The following is a 17,388-nucleotide window of genomic DNA, read 5'->3' on the forward strand; positions in this document are numbered from 1 at the left end:
GAGCCCCCCTGTGTGTCAGAGCCCCCCTGTGTGTCAGAGCCCCCCTGTGTGTCAGAGCCCCCTGTGTGTCAGAGCCCCCTGTGTGTCAGAGCCCCTCTGTGTGTCAGAGCCCCCCTGTGTGTCAGAGCCCCCCTGTGTTTCAGAGCCCCCCTGTGTGTCAGAGCCCCCTGTGTGTCAGAGCCCCTCTGTGTGTCAGAGCCCCCCTGTGTGTCAGAGCCCCTCTGTGTGTCAGAGCCCCCCTGTGTGTCAGAGCCCCCTGTGTGTCAGAGCCCCCCTGTGTGTCAGAGCCCCCTGTGTGTCAGAGCCCCCCTGTGTGTCAGAGCCCCCCTGTGTGTCAGAGCCCCCCTGTGTGTCAGAGCCCCCTGTGTGTCAGAGCCCCCCTGTGTGTCAGAGCCCCCTGTGTGTCAGAGCCCCCCTGTGTGTCAGAGCCCCCCTGTGTGTCAGAGCCCCCTGTGTGTCAGAGCCCCCCTGTGTGTCAGAGCCCCCCTGTGTGTCAGAGCCCCCCTGTGTGTCAGAGCCCCCCTGTGTGTCAGAGCCCCCCTGTGTGTCAGAGCCCCCTGTGTGTCAGAGCCCCCTGTGTGTCAGAGCCCCTCTGTGTGTCAGAGCCCCCCTGTGTGTCAGAGCCCCCCTGTGTGTCAGAGCCCCCCTGTGTGTCAGAGCCCCCCTGTGTGTCAGAGCCCCCCTGTGTGTCAGAGCCCCCCTGTGTGTCAGAGCCCCCTGTGTGTCAGAGCCCCCCTGTGTGTCAGAGCCCCCTGTGTGTCAGAGCCCCCCTGTGTGTTAGAGCCCCCTGTGTGTCAGAGCCCCCTGTGTGTCAGAGCCCCCCTGTGTGTCAGAGCCCCCCTGTGTGTCAGAGCCCCCCTGTGTGTCAGAGCCCCCTGTGTGTCAGAGCCCCCTGTGTGTCAGAGCCCCCCTGTGTGTCAGAGCCCCCCTGTGTGTCAGAGCCCCCCTGTGTGTTAGAGCCCCCTGTGTGTCAGAGCCCCCTGTGTGTCAGAGCCCCCTGTGTGTCAGAGCCCCCCTGTGTGTCAGAGCCCCCTGTGTGTCAGAGCCCCCCTGTGTGTCAGAGCCCCCTGTGTGTCAGAGCCCCCTGTGTGTCAGAGCCCCCCTGTGTGTCAGAGCGTGTCCTCCTCATTCTCTTTCCCATGTTGACTTTAGACAGCAGAGCAGAAAGTAGAGGAGTCCAGTGTGCTGAAGTGTGGAGAATGTGTGATCCTGTTTTTCATAGGCTATTGAGTTTGGCTAAATCTGCTAGTACATCTAACACTACCCTCCTTCCCAGACTGACTATGCTGCTATCAGCTGTGCCTTCTGTGCTCCTTTATCCAGATTGGGGGCACTCTAATACAGGACATATGCCACTGGCCAGATCGCCAGGTGAAAACAGAGGGGAAAAGCCTAAAATAAAACTAATGCAGCCACCACATCTAATGATTGTTAAACTGCAATATATAACATATTGGGTTTTATACCAGTCTTCTGAACCCTATTTCCACAATCCTTAATATGTTTTTTTTTTCCATTCCTGAGCTCTGCATCACTTGCTACTGAACCCTTGCACTGTAAATGGGGGGGGGGGGGGAGGGCGCAATTTGGTATGTTCGCACTGGGTGACCTTGTCCCGGCACTGCTGCTAGGTGTCACTGATTGGCACCACTGGTGGGCATTGATAGGTGACACTTGTGGGCATTGATAGTTGGCACTCATGGGCATTGATACATGGCATGGGTGGGCACTGTGGGCACTGTCAGGTGGCAATGTGTCAGGTGGCACTGGCAGGGGGTACTTGTGGCACAATCGAGGCATTATTGCCTCCTCCTCTTCGGGACCGATGTCTCTTGCTAACGAGCCGGTGATCGGCTTTTTTTTCTCCTCGCACTGTCAGCGCGAGGAGGAAAAAAAAACGATCACAGAGCTTTTGTTTTGATCATGTGATCAGCTGTCATTGGCTGACAGTTGATCACATGGTAAGGGGCCGGGACCGGCCCCTTACTTGGATCGGTGATCAGCCGAGTCTCAGTGACTCGGTGATCACATCGCGCTCGGTGCTCGCCCTGCAGGGCGCGTGCACAGGGGAGGCCGTCATATGACGGCCTCCCGGGAATTAAGGTCCACGCTGTAGCCGTCATTCGGCTATAGCGCGGATATCAAGCGGTTAAAGATGATATTTTATCTATTTCTGAGTGGGTGGTCTGTCAAAGTCCCGATTGAGGGGGTTATTCCTTTGTTCCTATGCCCCCGCCCCCGTCCCCATTGTACTTGCCTCTGTGGATGCAGAGCTGTCAGTGCCCACGCATGGCGTGGCGATCCCGGGAAGTGATGAATTGATATTCATGCTCTTCTCCCACTTCTTTTTGCAGTACTTCCAGGATGGAGTAGAGCGTTGCTCTTTGCTGGCGCTGACCAATCAGAATAACTCTGACCTGTCCTAGAAGCACTGCAGTAAGAAGAGGGGGGATTTTAAACCTGTGGACACCTGCACCAGCTTTGTGGGCACTGATAGCTCATCACCCACGGTGGTAAGTACAAAAGCAGCCAGCAAATACGTGTTTTGTTGCAAAACAAAAGAGCTGAAACACCCTGTAAAAAAAAAAAAAAAAAAGTGCCAATCTCTGCACCCAATAAAGGTGCGGGAACTTTTTGTGTTGTGCAAAAAAAAATAAAAACCGTGCAGCAATGCGATGCACAGGTGTCAATGGGGCCTTTTTAAATTTTTTTTTATACAAGATTTTAGGTTTCAAAAACACTTTTAGTACCTAAATAGTACTTTTTGCTTATTATTATAACTTTTTTTATGGGAAAGGTCAGAATCAAAAGAATGATGACTGAGAAGGAAAGTGGTACAGAGGGCTCTGGTTCCAAAAGATGGATAGTTCCTCTAAATTAGGAGCATCAACCCTGACAGCGTGCATGAGACTTCAACCTCCATACAACCAATCAGATCGTCCCGTGTGTGCTCAGCAGAGACACATGCAAGACCATCTACCACCGCAAATCATTAGGCAGCTGTAAACACGTGCTCAAAATGTCTCCGCCCCTCTCGATTTAGCTAGGCACAGTAGAAATCCCGCCTGCCGACCAACCACGCCTCCCATGGGCGTTACCGCTGCCAAGGCCGGCCCCTGTGTCTGAGAGAGACGTGGAGAGGAATGGCTGTGGGTTTTATTGACTGTCATTGTCATGTGACCGCTGATGAGTTTCTGCCAATTTTGTAACTATATAAACTATCCGAAAGGGAAAGTAGCCACCAGTCCGCTGACAGCTCCGAGCTACCACGGTTTATAATCTTGTCTCTAATAAAGCAAACGGAGATCAGAGCGGCGGCCATTTTTCTGACGACGAAAATGCCTAGGAACTTAGGCAGGTGACTCCACCAAGATGTCCCCATTAGTGGAGACAGGTTCTTGTCAGTGAGCGTGATATAACTTTGTTATAAAAGAATGAATCCGCGCTTAGGACAGAGTAAGAGCTGCTGCCTATCTCTAATTAGTACCCCTAAGGGTCTAATTTTACAATAGATGAGTAGAATGAGAACGTGGATGGCGCTGCTCTTAATGCTAATTACTGGGTGCAATAAAAGAGAATAGAATATCCCAGGATTCACACTGAATAGAAATAACTTTGATATATAAAACCTCCAATAATATCAAACCTTACTAAAAATTTTTTGGCTGAGAAATAGGCCAAGTAATCATGAATAAGCAAATTAAACAAACTCACCAGTAATCACAAAATTAGGTGTGTTCCCCCTATGGGGTATGAGTGTCATCCAAAGTGAAAATATATACCAAGGTGAGAAAATATAAATGAAAGGATCCCTAGTTGTAGCAGTATCTACATATCCCCTTCCGTGTTTATATTTGTAAGATTTCCTGCATATAAACACGGAAGGGGATATGTAGATACTGCACTAACCACATTTGCACAACAAATATATCTTTCCTTATTAATGTCCCAATACTTTTGAATATCCTTTGGTGCCATTTTGTCCCAATACTTTTGGGTTAAAAGTTATTTTTATTTTTTGATTTTTCCCTTTCTTACACTGATTTTTGGTTTGCACTGTTTTACTTTAATTCTCTACAACTAGGGATCCTTTCATTTATATTTTCTCACCTTGGTATATATTTTCACTTTGGATGACACTCATACCCCATAGGGGGAACACACCTAATTTTGTGATTACTGGTGAGTTTGTTTAATTTGCTTATCCATGATTACTTGGCCTATTTCTCAGCCAAAAAATTTTTAGTAAGGTTTGATATTATTGGAGGTTTTATATATCAAAGTTATTTCTATTCAGTGTGAATCCTGGGATATTCTATTCTCTTTTATTGCACCCAGTAATTAGCATTAAGAGCAGCGCCATCCACGTTCTCATTCTACTCATCTACTGTGATATAACTTTGTGACTACAGGGCATAGTAACTGATTGGCAAATTCTTATTTGACAATTATTAGAATGTTGTTACGTTGGCAGAAGGGCACGTACAGGCAGATTATTGTACCTGGACGTTGCCCTTTAGGAAGCAGTTTGCGGGCGCACGCGCCGGTGTCTTGCCAAGAAAGTTCCTCCCGGCGGATAAGGGCCCCCCCCCGTACTGCGCAGGCGCAGCGCTTGCGCAGTACGAACTACTAGGAGCCGCCGAAGATAGCTGAAGCTGAAAATCTTCAATCAGCTGTACACGGCGCCTGGGTTCAGGTTGAAGCCCCACCATCCAAGTGGACCTAGAGGGAGAATAAAAAAGTGCCGAGCGAAGCGAGGCCGTGCCCGAAGCGCAGCGAGCCTGCGAGGAGCCCTCTTACAGGCGCCGTGTACAGCTGATTTCAAACTATTCGGCTATTTCCGCTGGCTCCTACTGCGCAGGCGGGGGGGGGTCCTTATCCGCCGAGGGGAACTTTCTCGCCAGAACACCGGGCGCTACCTTCGTGAGTGTGATTGCAGGTCCTGCGGACTCAATGTCCGCGGGGATACCTGCTATCATCTCACGAAGAGGAAGAACGGGGAAATGCTGATGTAAACAAGCATTTCCCCGTTCTGCATAGTGGCAGGACACTGATCACAGCACCCTGTAATCGGGAGCGGTGATCAGTGTCATGTCACACATAGCCCCTCCCCCCCACAGTTAGAATCATTCCCTAGGACACACTTAACCCCTTCACCGGCCCCTAATGGTTAACCCCTTCCCTGCCAGTCACATTTAGACAGTAATCAATCCATTTTTAATCGCACTGATCGCTGTATAAATGTGAATGGTCCCATCTGTCCGCCATAAGGTCGCAGTTATGATAAAAATGATCGTCGCCATTACTAGTAAAAAAAAAAAAATATTAATAAAAATGCCATAGAACTATCCCCTATTTTGTGGATGCTATAACTTTTGCACAAACCAATCAATAAACGCTTATTGTGATTTTTTTTTTTTTTTACCAAAAATATGTAGAACAATACGTATCGGCCTAAACTGAGGAAAAAAAATGTTTTTTTATATATTTTTTGGGGATATTTATTATAGCAAAAAAGTAAAAAATAATGAATTTTTTTTCAAAATTGTCGCTATTGTTTTGTTTATAGCGCAAAAAATAAAAACCGCAGAGGTGATCAAATACCACCAAAAGAAAGCTCTATTTGTGGGGGAAAAAAAGGACGTCAATTTTTTTTTTTGGGAGCCACGTCGCACGACCGCACAATTGTCAGTTAAAGCGACGCAGTGCCGAATCGCAAAAAACGCTCTGGTCTCTGGTCTTTTGCCAGCCAAATGGTCCGGGGCTTAATATGGAGTTTCGTTTGTTTTTTTTAGTCACTTTTTGGATTATTACTATTGGAAGAAAAGCTCTGGGAATCGTAAGGGGGGCTCCACTGGGGACACCTGATGCGAGGGGGAGCTCCGCCGGGGACTCCTGATGCGAGGGGGGGCTCCGCCGGGGACTCCTGATGCGAGGGGGGGCTCCGCCGGGGACTCCTGATGCGAGGGGGGGCTCCGCCGGGGACTCCTGATGCGAGGGGGGGCTCCGCCGGGGACTCCTGATGCGAGGGGGGGCTCCGCCGGGGACTCCTGATGCGAGGGGGGGCTTCGCCGGGGACTCCTGATGCGAGGTGGAGCTCCGCCGGGGACTCCTGATGCGAGGTGGAGCTCCGCCGGGGACTCCTGATGCGAGGTGGAGCTCCGCCGGGGACTCCTGATGCGAGGGGGGGCTCCGCCGGGGACTCCTGGTGTGAGGGGGGGCTCCGCCGCGGACTCCTGGTGTGAGGGGGGGCTCCGCCGGGGACTCCTGGTGTGAGGGGGGGCTCCGCCGGGGACTCCTGGTGTGAGGGGGGGCTCCGCCGGGGACTCCTGGTGTGAGGGGGGGCTCCGCCGGGGACTCCTGGTGTGAGGGGGGGCTCCGCCGGGGACTCCTGGTGTGAGGTGGGGGCTCTTTAATCATCCTGACACCATAACAACCATGGTGCCGGGATGATTGAAGTGCTAACACCAGGTGTTTGGAATAACTTTATCTGATGATTGTTAAACTTTCTAGAATACACATATTTTTATTGTGTAGGATCTGGGGCTGCTGTTGCGTCATTTCCCTCTCCCCCTTTCCCCCTCTCCCCATCTCCCCCTCTCCCCCTCTCCCCCTTTCCCTCTCCATCATTCATCTCAGACTCTAACCACACCCTCTTGAGTCACGCCCACCATGTCACGTAAACCACGCCCATTTTTCGCCACGGCGCACTTGTATATTTTTCCTAAGCCACGCCTACAACGAATGCCACGCCCCCTAATTATGGTACGGCTCCGCCTACAGCCACAAAAGTGTTCCACATTTTTTTTTTTTTTTTTTTTTTTACAATGTTGGCAACTATGATAACCCCTGTCAGATTTTTTTTTTTTTTTTCACCATTTGTGTCCCAATGCAGGGAGACTTCCCTTCACTTCCTGTCCCATAGCCAAAAAAGGAAGTGAGAGGAAATACCAGAAAATGAGGGGAATCCCTTGGGGACCCCCAGGTCACCAGAACTCATGCCCCATTGGAAGATTTCCCCCTCTATTACTTTTCAGGGGACAATCCAAAAATGTGGGATCTTCTTTATTTTCCTTTTCAATGATAATGGTAAACAGGACAAACAGAGGGAGAATCTCCATAATGGGGGCAGAGACAGCAATCAAAATTGACAGGTGTTCTAATCTCTCTGCCCTCTATCTAAAAAAAAAAACCAAAAAACAAAAGTTTTGCCTTTAGTTATACTTTAACCACTTGAGGTCCGTGCTGTAGCCGAATGACGGCCCCAGCGTGGACCTGAATTTCCGGGAGGCCATCATAGGACGTCCTCCCCTTTGCGCGCTCCCAGCGCTCCCCCTGCAGGGCACGCGCGGCGTGATTAACCGAGACTCGGGTGATCACCGATCCGAGTAAGGGGCCGATCGCGGCCCCTTACCACGTAATCAGCTGTCAGCCAATGACATCTGATCACGTGTGTAAACAAAAGCTCGGTAATTGTTTTTTTTTCTCCTCATGCTGACAGTGTGAGGAGAAAAAAAAGCTGATCACCGGCTTATGTTCAAGGGACATCGGTCCCGAAGAGGAAGGAGGCACATCTGCCTCCTCCTCTGTGCTTGCCAGTGCCACCTGCCAGTGCCACCTGTCAATTCCCACAAGTGCCACCTATCAATGCCCACCAGTGGTGCCAATCAGTGCCACCTAGCAGTGCTGCCTTTCAGTGTAACCTATCAGTGCCCATCACTGCCAGTTATCAGTGCCACCTATCAGTGCCACTTCTCAGTGCCCACCAATGCCACCTATCAATGCCCTTCAGTGCCACCTCTCAGTGTCACCTCTCAGTGCCCACCAGTGCTGCCCTATCGGTGCCCATCAGTGCAGCCCATCGGTGCCTATCAGTGTAGCCTATTGGTGACCATCAGTGCAGCCTCATCAGCGTACATCAATGAAGGAGAAAAATTACCTGTTTGCAACATTTTATAACAAAATATAAAAAAAATATATATATTTTTTTAAATTCAGTCTTTTTAAATTTTTTTTTAACAAAAAATAAAAACCGCAGAGGTGATCGAATGCCACCAAGAGAAACCTCTATTTGTGGGAAAAAATGATAAAAATTTAATTTGGGTACAGTGTTGTATGACCGCGCAATGGTCATTCAAAGTGCGACAGCGCTGAAAAATGAAAATTGGTCTGGAGGGGGGTTTAAGTGCCCGGTAAACAAGTGGTTAACCACTTCAGCCCTGGAAGATTTGGCTGCTGAATGACCAGGCCATTTTTTTGCGATTCGGCACTGCGTCACTTTAATTGACAATTGCGCGGTCGTGCGACGTTGCACCCAAACAAAATTGACGTCCTTTTTTCCCCACAAATAGAGCTTTCTTTTGGTAGTATTTGATCACCTCTGCGGTTTTTATTTTTTGCGCTATAAACAAAAAAATAGCGACAATTTTGAAAAAAAAAAACAATATTTTGTACTTTTTGCTGTAATAAATATCCCCATTTTTGGGGATGAGACCAAAATAAACTTACTTGGTTCAGATGGTGTCAAGCCTGTGTGGCGGTACCAGGTGAGGAGTACAAAGACAAGTGTTTTTTGCCTACAGTCAAGCATGGTGGTGGGAGTGTCATGGTCTGGGGCTGCATGAGTGCTGCCAGCACTGGGGAGCTACAGTTCATTGAGGGAACCATGAATGCCAAAATGTACTGTCACATACTGAAGTCGAGCATGATCCCCTCCCTTCAGAGACTTAACCGCAGGGCAGTATTCCAACATGATAACGACCCCAAACACACCTCCATGACGACCACTGCCTTGCTAAAGAAGCTGAGGGTAAAGGTGATGGACTGGCCAAGCATGTCTCCAGACCTAAACCCTATTGAGCATCTGTGGGGCATCCTCAAACGGAAGGTGGAGGAGTGCAAGGTCTCCAACATCCACCAGCTCTGTGATGTCGTCATGGAGGAGTGGAAGAGAACTCCAGTGGCACCCTGTGAAGCTCTGGTGAACTCCATGCCCAAGAGGGTTAAGGCAGTGCTGGAAAATAATGGTGGCCACACAAAATATTGACACTTTGGGACCAATTTGGACATTTTCACTTTTTCACAATTTTCAGGGGTGTACTCACTTTTGTTGCCAGCGGTTTAGACATTAATGGCTATGTGTTGAGTTATTTTGAGGGGACAGCAAATTTACACTGTTATACAAGCTGTACACTCACTACTTTACATTGTAGCAATGTGTCATTTCTTCAGTGTTGTCACATGAAAAGATAATAAAATATTTACAAAATGTGAGGGGTGTACTCGCTTATTTTTTATGAATGGCATCAATTCATGTGTCATTATGTATTATTGCAATAGCTGTGATTGGCTATCACATGGTACAGGTGTGCTGTGATTAGCCCTGTCTGTACCATGTGATCACAGGGACCAATCACAGAGATCACAACAGTACACAATGATTGGCTATGACTATAAGCCATTGTGTACATTTGACATGTGATCACTACTGTGATTGGTCACAGCCATCACATGGTACCAGGGCCGGCCCGGTATAGCGATCTGTCTTCCGCTGTGTCTGGTGGACACAGCAGGTCACAGATTGTGCCACTGCACGGCCCCTGTTTTGTCACATATGGCGACCCATCACATTTGGCTTCCCGCTGGAGTGCGCATGCGCGACAGCGCCCCATATGCGTTCCAACACTTTTAAAACTTTACGTTTTAAAAGTGTTAAAAGTGACAAAAACACTTTTTATTTTTTTAAACACTTTTAAAAAAGTGTTAAAAGTGACAAAAGTTTTATAAGTGTTGGAACGCATATGGCGGCGTCGCGCATGCCCACTCCAGCGGGCAGCCAAATGTGATGGGTCGCCATATGTGACGAAACACCCCTAGGGGACACACAAGGCACGCAACCGGGAGGGTGTCATATAACGTCCACCCAGAAGACAGAGGCTCCGGGGCGGCTGTAATTTTACAATAGACCAGGCAGGAGGTGGTTAAACCCTACACAGCTGGAATGCCAAAAGGCTTTTCTTAAACAAGGTTGGCCCAAGGCCATCTCAAAAAAGATCCAACTGCTCAACAGACAACCATACCAATCAAATAATACTTGGGAAGCTCGTGAGAAACATAGAAGGATGGTGCCAGAAAAAGGCCATCAATGTAGTCTGAGGGCCTACCATGTAGTCTGAGGGCCTACCATGTTGTCTGAGGGCCTACCATGTTGTCTGAGGGCCTACCATGTAGTCTGAGGGCCTACCATGTAGTCTGAGGAAATACCATGTAGTCTGAGGGCCTACCATGTAGTCTGAGGGCCTACCATGTAGTCTGAGGGCCTACCATGTAGTCGGAGGGAATACCATGTAGTCGGAGGGAATACCATGTAGTCGGAGGGAATACCATGTAGTCGGAGGGAATTCCATGTAGTCTGAGGGCCTACCATGTAGTCTGAGGGCCTACCATGTAGTCGTAGGGAATACCATGTAGTCGGAGGGAATACCATGTAGTCTGAGGGCCTACCATGTAGTCTGAGGAAATACCATGTAGTCTGAGGGCCTACCATGTAGTCTGAGGGCCTACCATGTAGTCTGAGGGCCTACCATGTAGTCGGAGGGCATACCATGTAGTCGGAGGGAATACCATGTAGTCGGAGGGAATACCATGTAGTCGGAGGGAATTCCATGTAGTCTGAGGGCCTACCATGTAGTCTGAGGGCCTACCATGTAGTCGTAGGGAATACCATGTAGTCGGAGGGAATACCATGTAGTCTGAGGGCCTACCATGTAGTCTGAGGGCCCACCATGTAGTCTGAGGGCCTACCATAGGACCTACCATGTAGTCTGAGGGCCTACCATGTAGTCGGAGGGAATACCATGTAGTCGGAGGGCATACCATGTAGTCGGAGGGAATACCATGTAGTCTGAGGGCCTACCATGTAGTCTGAGGGCCTACCATGTAGTCTGAGGGCCTACCATATACTACATAACTATTCCAAAAGGAGTTTGTGCACTAAGAATGTAATGACTATGACTAGCTTCAGAAGACCATGACATGACTAATGTTTTGAGTGAGACTGTAATTGATTTCCTTCAAACCTTCATTGCAAACCCAGATGGCATCATATTCTTGGGCCATTCAAACTCCGTGGTGTGAATTCTGATCCCGGATTCCACCAGAACTACGGCTTTAGAATCTGGCCTGTCAATCAAAAGTAAAACAGCCAATTAGGACTGCGACAAAGAAAAACAATTGTTGGAGAGCAAGTTAAATATACAAAGACACATGGCAAAATAATTGTATATATATAGTTCTGTAATGTTACATTCACACGGGTTACAGAAAAGGTGCCATGTACAATGGGGGAGATTTACTAAAACTGGAGCACTCAGAATGTGGAGCGGCTGTGCATGGTAGCCAATCAGCTTCTAACTTCAGCTCGTTCAATGAAGCTTTGACAATAAAACCTGGAGGCGGATTGGTTTCTATGTAGAGCTGCACCAGATTTTACACTTTCCAGTTGTAGTAAATCTCCCCCATACTGTCAGCGCCTAGCAAACACCCAGTCCAAGAAGGTGTATGGAGACAAATTGGCTTAATACACATTCCTGCTTTTATCGGACATTGCATTATGCCAGATAAAATGTTGAGTTCTACGTTGGGAGCAACAGCATCTTAATTCTACAGGCGATCAAACCAAACTCAGATCGGATGCTTTGGAGGGCATAGGAGAGATATGGGGTCTGAAAGACCCCAGATCTTACCATAAAGAGGACCTGTCAAGGCTCATGCGGTCACAAGGGATGTTGTTCATCCCTTGTGATAGCAATAAAGTTAATCCAAAAAAAATTTAAACCTCCTGTGTAACTCTGAATTGGTAACCTGTCAAGGCTTTTAAAGTGTCTCCTATGAAAATTTTTAGGTAATATAGTTTAGCGCTGTTCCACGGGCATACACAATTTTAAAGCATGGCGTGTTAGGTGTCTATATACTCGGCGGAACTTTTTTTTTTTTTTTACCAAACAACTGAGTATTAGACTGCATTTCTATGTACTAAAACTCAGTGTATTTTTTTCCTAAAAAGTTTGATAATTGATAATCCACTATGCAAATATCTTGTGACATAAAAAACTGCAACACCCACCATTTTTAATCTCCAAGGTCTCTGATTATAAAATATATAATATTTGTGGGTTCCAAGAAAAAAAAAACGAATTGTTCCGTGTATGAGAGAGATGTCAGAATTGGCCCAGAATGGAAGGTGTTTGTTACCCCAACATTTCCTATTCCTGATATGTGCCTGCTGTACCATGTACTTGTATGAGAAAGTCTCCTGTTCTCTTTGTTTTGCTTCCTTTATGTGAAATCCCTGGTGTGTCTGTCAGTCCCTCTGCTTTCCTACTAAAAACTGACCACACTAAGCAGGAGAGCACAGCGTGGTCAGTTCTCTAGCTATGATGGGAACTCAGCCTGCTCTCCTCCAATGATCAGACTTGTCCTGACACCCCCCCCCCCCCACTGCACAGCTTTTCACTGAGAAGATCAGTGTGCTGCTGCTTCTCCTCCCCAAGCTCTTATGCAGCTGAGAACAGAGGGAATGTGATCACTTATAAAAAAGGCAACAAAGATATTTATAATTTTTTTATTTTTTATATCTATACACAAATGTTTTGCTTACCATTTCTATTTTAATCGCTTGCTGACCAGCGCACGCTGATGTACATCAGCAGAATGGCACTGGGGGCAAAAGGGCAAACAGGTATGTCCCCTTTAAGAAGCGGTGTTGCGGGCGCGCGAGTGCCACGTCCTCCGTGACAGCGGGTCCCGTGGACTCGATGTCGGTCGGATGCCCGCAATCGTGTCACGGAGAGGTAGAACGGGGAGATACTTTTGTAAACAAAGCATTTCCCCGTTCTGCCTAGTGACATGACAGAGATCACTGCTCCCTGTCATCGAGAGCAGTGATCACTGTCCTGTGTGTTGAAGCCCATCCCCCCCTAACAGTTAGAATCACTCCCTAGGACACACTTAACCCCTTCACTGCCCCCTAGTGGTTAACCCCTTCCCTGCCAGGGTCATTTACACAGTAATCAGTGCATTTTTAAAGCACTGATCGCTGTATAAATGACAATGGTCCCAAAATAGTGTCAAAATTGTCCGCCATAATGTCGCAGTCACGGTAAAAATCGCAGATCGCCATTGCTAATTAAAAAAAAAAAATTAATAAAAGTGCCATAAAACTGTCCCGTTTTGTAGACGCTATAAATTTTGCACAAACCAATCGCTTATTGCGATTTTTTTTAACTAAAATTACGTAGAAGAATTCATATTGGTCTAAACTGAGGAAAAAAAAGGGTTTTTTTTATATTTTGGGGGATATTTATTATAGCAAAAAGTAAAAAAATATTGCTTTTTTTTTCTCAAAATTATCGCTCTATTTTTATGTTTATAGCGCAAAAAATAAAAACCACAGAGGTGATCAAATACCACCAAAAGAAAGCTCTATTTGTGGGGGGGAAAAAAAGGACGTCAATTTTGTTTGGGTACAACGTCGCACGACCGCGCAATTGTCAGTTAAAGAGACGCAGTGCCGAATCGTAAAAAGTGCTCTGGTCAGGAAGGGGGTAAAATCTTCCGAGGGCTGAATCGGTTAAAAACCCCTTTTATACTACACCAGGTCTCTTCCTTGTTAGGAATGGTTCCTGGGCCCCAGGGCCCCTGTGAATGGGGCCCCGCTTTCTTAATAATGAGTAAATCTAAAAATAAATAACGGTGTATAAAAATAAAAATGGGTGTGCGATGACATTAATAATAAATAAATATAAATAAAAGATTGTGAATGGAAAAAAATAGGTTAAAAATATAAACAAATAAAAGTAATATAAAATAAAAAAACAAGAGAGTATAAATATACATAAAAAAATAAAGATAATGAATAAAAATGTATATAAAAAAATAAAAAAGGATACATTTATGAATAAATTTAAAGAATAAAGATAAAAAAAAAGGGTGTATAAAATAAATAATAATGATAAATATAATAGTTAATAAATATAAAAATAACTCTAAATAAGGGTGTATAAAAATAAAGAAAAATAATGAGGATAATAATTAATAAAAATAACTATGAATCAGGGTGTATAAAAATAATAAATGCATATGAAAAATAAAAAATGGTGTAGAAAAAGAAAAAAAAAATATAATAATGGGTAAATCTAAAAATAAATAATGGTGTATAAAAATGGGTGCTTGATGAAATGAATAATGAATAAATATAAAGGGGTATAAAAATAATAAATGAAAATCATAAATACCATAAATAAAATGAATAATTAAAAAATGTAGGAAAAAAAAGTGTGCTTTGCACACCCGATCCACAAGCCCCAGGGTAGACTAGAACTCGTGGACCTGATGATATACCTCCCAGTTGGCTTGGATTAAGGACACACGCCACTGCGTCCGGCGAGGTTATAGAAGTGCTCTCTTTATCTTGAAGCTGGATTCTCAGTGACGTCATCGGCTCAGCACTGCCATCTATAGGCAGCAGGGCCGGTACAAGGGGTGGGCGGGAGGATCGGCTGCCCTGGGCAGGGTGTGGGAGGAGTGTGGGAGGGGGCTCTAGGTCGCCGACAGCAGCATGAGCATGCAGAGAATATTTAGGTTATGGCTCCACTCAATTGTACAGTCTGCCCAAAAAGTGGGCTGAGGATGCACCCATACATATTGCTTGCCTCCTCTCTACAGCGGCAACCACATTCTGGCACAGAGGGAGAACAATTCATTCTACTGGCCTTGATTTCTCATCAGTCTGGCTGGCTGGATCGGGCTGTGACACTGAGAGCTCCTCTACAGGTGGGCGGAGCAAGATGATACAACAGTGCAGTTCCGATCATTGCTTTCCGCCCCCTGCATACATCATACAGCTCTCCCAACATGAAGATCTCACAGGATGGATGTTAGTTTTCTTCCATGTGAGTCCCCACTGCTCTGCCTTCCAAACTCTACCTGGCTGTGCTGTAAACTCGCCCTGTACTTTGCAGAGCAGGTTTACAAAAAGTGAAGAACAATTCTTATATATGTTGGGAATATACTGGGACTTTTCATTTGTTAATGTTCTCTGCTGATCCATCTAGTACTTGTGTATAGGGAGGGGATCCAGTGCTTAACTAACTCCCCCCAGCTGTCTCCCATCCTAAACACAGGATATGTCTCACTAACAGCAGTGTACTTACTATATTATTTGCCTGATATAAGCTGGGTGCAATGAAAAAATAAATACCTGTCCCTATTAGCTCAGTCTCCTGTCAGTCTATTGAGCCCTCCCCTGCTCTGTCAGCCCCACATTCCCAGAAAAGAGCTGAGGTGTTAGCATAGAGCTCTGTACATGTGCAGACTGGGGATAAAGGCTGGGGAAACATTATTTCAGCAAGCTGCAAATGCCATCGATGTTGTTGGGAATCAGAGCCCCCCTGTGTGTCAGAGCCCCCTGTGTGTCAGAGCCCCTCTGTGTGTCAGAGCCCCCCTGTGTGTCAGAGCCCCCCTGTGTGTCAGAGCCCCCTGTGTGTCAGAGCCCCCCTGTGTGTCAGAGCCCCCTGTGTGTCAGAGCCCCTCTGTGTGTCAGAGCCCCCCTGTGTGTCAGAGCCCCTCTGTGTGTCAGAGCCCCCCTGTGTGTCAGAGCCCCCTGTGTGTCAGAGCCCCCCTGTGTGTCAGAGCCCCCTGTGTGTCAGAGCCCCCCTGTGTGTCAGAGCCCCCCTGTGTGTCAGAGCCCCCCTGTGTGTCAGAGCCCCCCTGTGTGTCAGAGCCCCCCTGTGTGTCAGAGCCCCCTGTGTGTCAGAGCCCCCCTGTGTGTCAGAGCCCCCCTGTGTGTCAGTGCCCCCCTGTGTGTCAGAGCCCCCCTGTGTGTCAGAGCCCCCCTGTGTGTCAGTGCCCCCCTGTGTGTCAGAGCCCCCTGTGTGTCAGAGCCCCCCTGTGTGTCAGAGCCCCCCTGTGTGTCAGAGCCCCCCTGTGTGTCAGAGCCCCCTGTGTGTCAGAGCGTGTCCTCCTCATTCTCTTTCCCATGTTGACTTTAGACAGCAGAGCAGAAAGTAGAGGAGTCCAGTGTGCTGAAGTGTGGAGAATGTGTGATCCTGTTTTTCATAGGCTATTGAGTTTGGCTAAATCTGCTAGTACATCTAACACTACCCTCCTTCCCAGACTGACTATGCTGCTATCAGCTGTGCCTTCTGTGCTCCTTTATCCAGATTGGGGGCACTCTAATACAGGACATATGCCACTGGCCAGATCGCCAGGTGAAAACAGAGGGGAAAAGCCTAAAATAAAACTAATGCAGCCACCACATCTAATGATTGTTAAACTGCAATATATAACATATTGGGTTTTATACCAGTCTTCTGAACCCTATTTCCACAATCCTTAATATGTTTTTTTTTTCCATTCCTGAGCTCTGCATCACTTGCTACTGAACCCTTGCACTGTAAATGGGGGGGGGCGCAATCTGGTATGTTCGCCCTGGGCACTGGGTGACCTTGTCCCGGCACTGATAGGCAGCATTGGGAATCACACCCGCACGCTGCTGGGCTTGAAGGGGCGCTCTCTGCTCTACCACACTTGCGCACAAGCTGTAGCTATCTAAATCGGCTGGTACAGAGCAGCAGCAACTGAGCCGCTAATAGGGGTCAAGTAGGCGCAATCCGGGCACCCATTCATGTAGAGTAGGCATAATTCAGGCGCAAATAGTGGACAACCCAGGCGCTAGTAAATGTAGGTAACAAAATATTAAATGAATGTAGCGCTCAATCAAATTAAAATATAAATGGTGTAAAAAACTGATGATTAAGTGACGCTCAAAAAAGTATAATAAATATTGCTCAAAAAAATGAATATAATAGAAATGTAAAACAACCACGTGAATGGAGGTTCTATAGGGAAAATCCTATGCGGTGTTAGGACGAGAGATCCCTAGGAGAGTCATTTTGAGGAGGATCGTGGAGCTGTTTTATCAATTTTGATTGTATCGTCTATGGGACCTTTTTACCAAGGGCACGTTTCTTCACTGATCTAAGCACCTTTTTGATACCATTGGACTTAATTATTATTTATTGCACTTGTGTGGATTTTTATCTGTCATTATTTATATATATTTATTCTATATTATTATTGCACAGATCACATAGTTGCACTACCATTACTTATTTTAGAGTGCTGTATTTATTGCTTTTTTATATTCTATTTGCACAGTGGTTCTATGGATTCATTAGTTACACTTAATATGGAGTTTCGTTTGGTTTTTTTTGTCACTTTTTGGATTATTATTATTGGAAGAAAAGCTCTGGGAATCGTAAGGGGGGCTCCACTGGGGACACCTGATGCGAGCGGGGGCTCCGCCGGGGACTCCTGATGCGAGGGGGG

Source organism: Aquarana catesbeiana, linkage group LG06 (genome assembly GCF_042186555.1).
Source record: "Aquarana catesbeiana isolate 2022-GZ linkage group LG06, ASM4218655v1, whole genome shotgun sequence".
Classification (NCBI taxonomy): Eukaryota; Metazoa; Chordata; class Amphibia; order Anura; family Ranidae; genus Aquarana; species Aquarana catesbeiana.